This window comes from Delphinus delphis, chromosome 15 (genome assembly GCF_949987515.2).
Source record: "Delphinus delphis chromosome 15, mDelDel1.2, whole genome shotgun sequence".
Taxonomy (NCBI): Eukaryota; Metazoa; Chordata; class Mammalia; order Artiodactyla; family Delphinidae; genus Delphinus; species Delphinus delphis.
Genome location: NC_082697.1, coordinates 20,890,328 through 20,896,519, shown reverse-complemented (window position 1 = coordinate 20,896,519; position 6,192 = coordinate 20,890,328). Strand labels below are relative to the sequence as shown.

At 55.6% G+C, this 6,192-nt stretch overlaps 3 non-coding genes across 3 annotated transcripts; all 3 read left to right on the top strand.

Moving 5' to 3' along the window:
* Positions 1-1,561: 1,561 nt before the first annotated feature.
* On the top strand, positions 1,562-1,695 carry LOC132439089 (small nucleolar RNA SNORA71). Its single transcript, XR_009522314.1, has one exon. It is a non-coding gene; the product is annotated as a small nucleolar RNA SNORA71 (small nucleolar RNA).
* Positions 1,696-3,482: 1,787 nt separating this feature from the next.
* LOC132439092 (small nucleolar RNA SNORA71) lies at positions 3,483-3,615 on the top strand. Its single transcript, XR_009522317.1, has one exon. It is a non-coding gene; the product is annotated as a small nucleolar RNA SNORA71 (small nucleolar RNA).
* Positions 3,616-5,178: 1,563 nt separating this feature from the next.
* On the top strand, positions 5,179-5,313 carry LOC132439088 (small nucleolar RNA SNORA71). Its single transcript, XR_009522313.1, has one exon. It is a non-coding gene; the product is annotated as a small nucleolar RNA SNORA71 (small nucleolar RNA).
* Positions 5,314-6,192: the final 879 nt, after the last annotated feature.

Here is a 6,192-nt window from a genome sequence, read left to right as displayed (position 1 = left end):
AAGTATAATTTTCCCAGCTTGGGTCTCACGCCCAAACATTTCTCAGGAGAGGGCAAGACACCATAATTGATATTCCCAACAAGACTGAATTCAACAGGAAAAGTGAATGCCGCAAGAAAATCAGGGAGAAGGAGTAGACAGGTCAAAACTACAGATGTCCTAGCTATTTAATATTCAGATTGGCGGTTGGGATGAGGAAAGGATGCTTGGAGACTTGGCAGGTCAGAGTTTCCGTTCTAATCCACAAGGGGGCGCGAAAGAACCGCTTGCGCGGGTTCCGCCCTGGGAGCTGCCGCTCTAGGCTGCATCCCGCACCTCAACTGCATTTCCGCTGGCGCTCAACCGCTGGAAGCTGCGTCTTGCGGCCTAGTCGCTGGGAACCGTGCAGCATCTTCTCTCGTCGTCCCCTATGACCTGCAGCCGACAGTCCCGGCGCCCTGGGTGAGTCATTGCGAGGTCGCGCTGCCCAGGGACCCCCGGCGGCCTCCAAGGCCGGTGCTCCGTCTCCCCGCCCCCGACAGGAGGGGAAACTGAGGCCCGAGATGGGGGGAGCTCCAGCCGCAGGTCACCTCGGAGCCCTTGTTCGCTCCCTGTTCTGAGCCCGTCCCCTCCGCCGCGTGTGGACCTTTCGGGACTCGTGTCCTAGACAAAGAGGCCTCGGGTCACCGCGCCACCGGCCGGAGCCGGTTCGGAGCGTCAGGTCCCCTGGCCTCACCCGCCCCTTGGGGAGACTTGTGCCCGCTGATGTCGAGAGACAGGTCGGGTGACGCGTGGGCCCGAGGTCCCGCAGGGGGTCGTGCAGAGCCCGTGTGAACCTGGCCCGAGAGACGCCAGAACCCCTGATTCACTGCCCATCACCTCCGACTCTAGCGTTTCAGGCCCCAAAGCCGTTCGTCGGTTACCGGCCAAATACTCTGGTGAGCGTTAGCCCATTTCCCCCTAATAAGCTTTAAGGGAAAGTGTTGAAACCTCCATTTTCCAAACGGGTGTTTGAGCTTTAAAGTGAGGGCGCCCCAGCCCCTTGAGCAAGTGCTGCTCCTGAGGGCCTTGAACTGGGGGCCGTGGCCTTCCTGCCATGCGGCAGAGGGGGTGGTCCCTGGGCTCAGGGGGCTTCTGGGAACTGTGTTGCAAAGCCTTGTGCAGGAGAGTGGGGCTGGGTTTGGGGGCCAGAAAGGCCTGAGTTCAGATGCTGACGCAGCCCCTCGTTAGCCGTGGAACCTCGGGTGAGTTACTCCATTCTCCTGAGCTTTCCTTTCCTTCCAGGGGGGAAACAGCAAGCAGTCGGGAGGGCAGAGGCCTGGTCTGTGTCTTTGAACCCCCAGTGCCTGGCAAGTGGTTAGTAGGTACTTAGTTGGTATTTTGTGGGTGGAGGAGTACTTGAGGCATTTTTACGAGAAGTTGGTCTTCCTGTGGCCTCTTGATGAGGGGAGATGGAGTCTTTCCATGAAGTGAGGATAGTGTTGGGGTCCCGGGCTTGGCTGGGCAGCTTTCCCGTGCCTGGGCGGAGAGCCGGCTGCTGACATGCGCTCCTCTGCCTGGCTCTTCTTCTGCCCTTTGTTGCCCCTGCATTCGGAAGTGATCATGGGCTGCCCGTGCCCTGGTCCCTGGTAGTGCTGGCAGAGGAGTTGCTGAAAGCGTTTCCCCGTGTTTGGAGGGTTCACTCCTGTCCCTTCCCAACTCTGGAGCTGTCCCACTCGGCCGTCCTCCCGCCGCCTTTACACATGCTTCCTGGCCCCTGGTGTGCGGCTTACTGAGTCTTCCCTATGCGAGGCCCAGTGCTAGTTGCAGAGAAGTTTTTAAAAAAGGAAGATAAAGCATGGGCTGTGTCTAAGGAGCTGTGGGCTGGCTGTGGAGCCACTGTTCGGGCAATTTTCACCAAGGGCTTCCCTCCAGGAAGCCAGGTCTGCCTCCCCTCTCTCCCCTTTCCAGGTCCTTAGTCAAGCATGTTTCCTGGTGTGATGTAGTGTGGGAAGTGGCTTGATGTGGGATGAGGGCACTAATCATACTTCATGGAAATCGTTGCTTTTCTTGTTTTTTTGCCTCTCTCTGCTCTGATCTCAAGGTCAGTGTCTGAGTTTTGCCTCTCCGCAGCCTCAGTGCCTGGCAGGTGTCCGGTGCTCAGCAACTGTGCAACAACTGCCCAGCAGGAAAGAAGGAAAGGACAGACGCATCCCGGTGAGGTGGCGTGGCCCATCATGTCATGGAGAATCAGGGGAAGACTGCTTGTGAGCCAGCCAGGGGAGAGGTGGGGGCACTTCCTGTGTTTCCTTTTCTTGGAATTGTTCTTCCTATTGACCAGTATTTATCCCTTGGAGGTCCCTTGGCATGAGATGGAGCCCAGTCCACCAGGGGAGACTTTCCCCATGGCCTGCGGTTATGGTGGCAGGAACCAGAGCAGTATTGCACTTGGACAAGGCTTCAATAGACACCAGACCTCACGTCCGCAGGCAGCCTGAGGTGCCTTTACCCCTCCTACCCCACCCCCGGGTCAAGGCCAGACCAGACCAGGCACGGCCTGTCAGGTGCTGCACGCTCCCAGACCTGTCCTGGACTTCTATCCTGTTCAAGATCCAGCTTCCAGAAACTGTACAGTGTCATTAGAGTTTGCACAAAAGATGATCTGAAAAGGCCTCTGCCTCAGATGCAGATGAGCTGTTGTCCCATGTGGAGTTATAACTTCCGTCCTGTTCATGAGTGGTGGCGTGGCTCGTGGGTGGTAACAGCAGCCCATGCTTGTGAAGTGGCCGCTATGCACGTACTCGGCCTGGGCTTCCCAGGACGTGCTGTGGCCAGGTGGGATCTAGGTCGCTCATCCAGGGCTTCTCGATTGTTGCAGAGGAGACCCTGGAGATGTGTCCCCATCCTGTCAAGAAGCGGCTGGACCACGTGCTGCTGAGGTGAGCTCTGTTCCCTGGAGATCTGGGGCTTTGCCTCCCTCAAGGTACAGGCAGGTCCCGCGTGGTCCTGGAAGCAGCTAGAGGAGAGACGAGAGTGGCTTCGACCCGGCCCTCAGCGTTACCCTGTCTGGGGCCTTTGGGAACACACCTGGTTCCTCTTTACGTGCTTGTTTCTGAGAGCCCCTGGGGAGCCCTTCCTCAGACTGTTTGTAATGTTGGCAGCAGAATGTGTGAACGGAGGCAGGGAAAGGATTTCGGTATGCCCACCTGTACCCAGGTGTCAGTCACTTCTCTGCCTCCTCCTAACTTTGGGACCTTCTCTTATTGCTGGTTTCATCCTCCATAAAGCAGGACTACAATGAGGCCATTTGTCCTCAGATCACCTAGTCCCTGTCTTTTACAACCTAAGAACTCTGTCACTGTTCTTTCAGAGGTGTCCTCCCTTTGTCTCTCCCTTCCGGGCCACGTGGAAGGCTTTTTTGCAGGATTAGAAGCAAATACTGGGTCCTTGTGCTCTGTTAGGCCGACTGCTCCAGGCCTCTGCCATTGGCCTCGTTTTTCAGCAAGCCCTCTGTCCTTTCCTGCCCCTGCACTTGGAAGTGATCACGGGCTGCCTGTGGCCTGCATTTTGGTAGTGCAGGCAGACGAAACATGGTAGGGTTGTCCTGCATTTGGAGGGTTCACATCCTCACCCTGCAGTTCGGGGAGCTTTCCCACACACTCCTGCTTCTTCCCTGCCACACCTCGGGCCTCCAGGGCTTTGGGGTCTATCATGCGTGCATTAGTGTCGTTGTTGGGGCATTCGCTTCCTGCCCCTGCTGTTGGGAACCAGGCCCTGTGTGCTGCTTAAGTTCCCCTTGATGCCCAGTTGCTATCAGTCGGCCATGGCACGTTCCCGTAAACCTGGCAGTGGCGTCCTTTTCCGCCTTCACTGGTCAATTACGCATTGGTCAGCGTTGGCCACCCTGCCATAGGCCATCCACTGTCTCCCTTTTTAGAGTTAACTACTGTTTTTTAATGAGGAAATAGTGTGTCTGTTCAGGAAATAATAGCAGCCAACATCTGCAGAACGTTTACTGTCTGGTAACTCTTGCACTAAGTCCTTTCCTGGTGCCTGACGTGCTCTGCTGTGAGCAGGGACAAGGCGGGTGCTCATCCTTGGCTTCTTGTCTGTTGCAGATGAGTCCACTGTGTGCAGAGGTGTCATGGAACTTGTCATCAGGAGTGGTCTAGACCCCAGTGTCCTTGAGGTAAGATCTCTGGTCCATTCTCTGGAGTGTTGGGTCCTCTGATCCGGTAGTTGTGTGTGTGTGTTCCCAGGGGCTTTGGGTGAAGATGTAGGGGAGCCGAGAGGTGAGCTGAAGGCAGCATCCACGAGTCCCCAGGCCTGCTCACCACCCCAGCTCTGGGCATCCTGGACCACATCTGGCCCTTCACTGTCTGCAGTGGCTGCTGCAGGGGTGGAGCCTCTAGAGTTCCACTGGGGCCATGAGAGTTGTGAGGTATCTGTCCTTCCCTGGAGTGTGGGCAGAAGGATGTTGTGATGGAAAATGGGTGGACCTGGGCATCAGAGATTCCTCCCCTGGCTTTGAATCCCCTTCTGCTGCTGGCTTAGTCAGTGTCCTGTTCAGAACCTTGTTTTCTTCATTTGAAAAACCAAAGCTGTGTTAGAGGTGACTTTGTGGTTCTTAAGACCACATGATTTCTGTAATTTCCAACTGCAGTATTTTCCCATTTTTGTCCAAAGTGACTTCTCTTTTTTTTTTTTGAGTGGATTTTTTACTGTGCTTTTTTTTTTTAATTTATTTTTGGCTGTGTTGGGTCTTTGTTGCTGTGTGCGGGCTTCCTCTAGTTGCGGTGAGCAGGGGCTACCCTTGGTTGTGGTGCGCAGGCTTCTTATTGTCGTGGCTTCTCTTGTTGCGGAGCATGGGCTCTAGGCGCACACGCTTCTGTAGTTGTGGGTTGCGGGCTCTAGAACGCAGGCTCAGTAGTTGTGGCACATGGGCTTAGTTGCTCCGTGGCATGTGGGATCTTTCCCGGCCAGCGCTCAAACCTGTGTCCCTTGCATTGACAGGCAGATTCTTAACCACTGCGCCACCAGGGAAGCCCCAAAGTGACTTCTCTTTGATTCCCCTTGGGAGAAGGTTCCTGTTGGGCTTTTGCAGGAAAGAATGGCCACTCCGTGGGTCCTGTGCTTGGCTGGGTGGTTTTCCCAGACTCAGTCTACCGTATAGGCCACTGGCACTCCCTTCTCTTCCTGGAGCTCTCTCTGCCTGTACGCACCTGCATTCAAAAGGTGGCCATGGGCTGTCTGTGCTCTGGTCGTTGATAATGCAGGGAGAGGAATTGTGGAAAGCAATTTCCCGTGTTTGGAGGGTCCACACCTGTCCCTTTCAAATGCTGGCGCTTTCACACACTCCTGCTTCTCTCCAGCCCGTGCTTTCCAGCCCTCAGGCACTGGGGGCTGCTGTGTGACAGGCAGTGACAGGAGACTTCCGAGCTTGGCCTGTCTCAGCTTGGCCTCCTGTTAGCAGAACCAGGCTACATCTGTGTCAGGTTTAGATACTTTACGGGTGTAAGGAACCAGGATGAATTATACGTAATGAATAAGCACGATGTTGGGTGGTGTATAGTCGTTGTAAGATTTTCAAAGGGAAGCAGCTTGTTGGAGGTGGCGGACCTGGCCTTTGAAGGAGTGGGATGTGATAGGCCATAGGAAGGTCTTGGGGGAAGGGAGGAACACGAGGACGATTTGAGGCTGGGGTGAGCATGAGCACCTGGGAGTCCGGTGTACAGGCAGTGATGACAGTGCGGGGGACAGCTGCTGGGGTGGCGGTCCCCGCTCCTGCCACAGGGGTGGGGCCGAGTGGGAAGAGCTCCTGAGAGCGAGCTCTCCAGCTGTCTCTCTGCCAGTTACTACATTTGCTCTGTCACCATGAGAAGGCCCATTTTTTAAAGACTGTTCATTTTGACTCTTCTCTGGGAGTTTTGAGATTCCTTTTTGAGCCAGGTTTAGTGTGAAAAGTCCGCAGCTCATGCCTGACTAATTGGGGGCACTCTCACGCATGTCAGCTTGAAGGAAGACGAGGTAACGTTGGAGAGTTATCCCTGGTCCTGACCTCCTGCCCCGTGGCCTCCTCGTCACTCTGCGGTGCTGCCTTGGAGGAAGCCTCAGGGATAGAAGCTCTGGCCTCTCAGGATGGTGACCTGGGTCCCAGCTCCCCTGGAAGGGCCTCCTCATGGTGAGTAACTGCCAAGGGGCTAAGTCGGCCTGTGTTTCTGAAATAGAAATTCC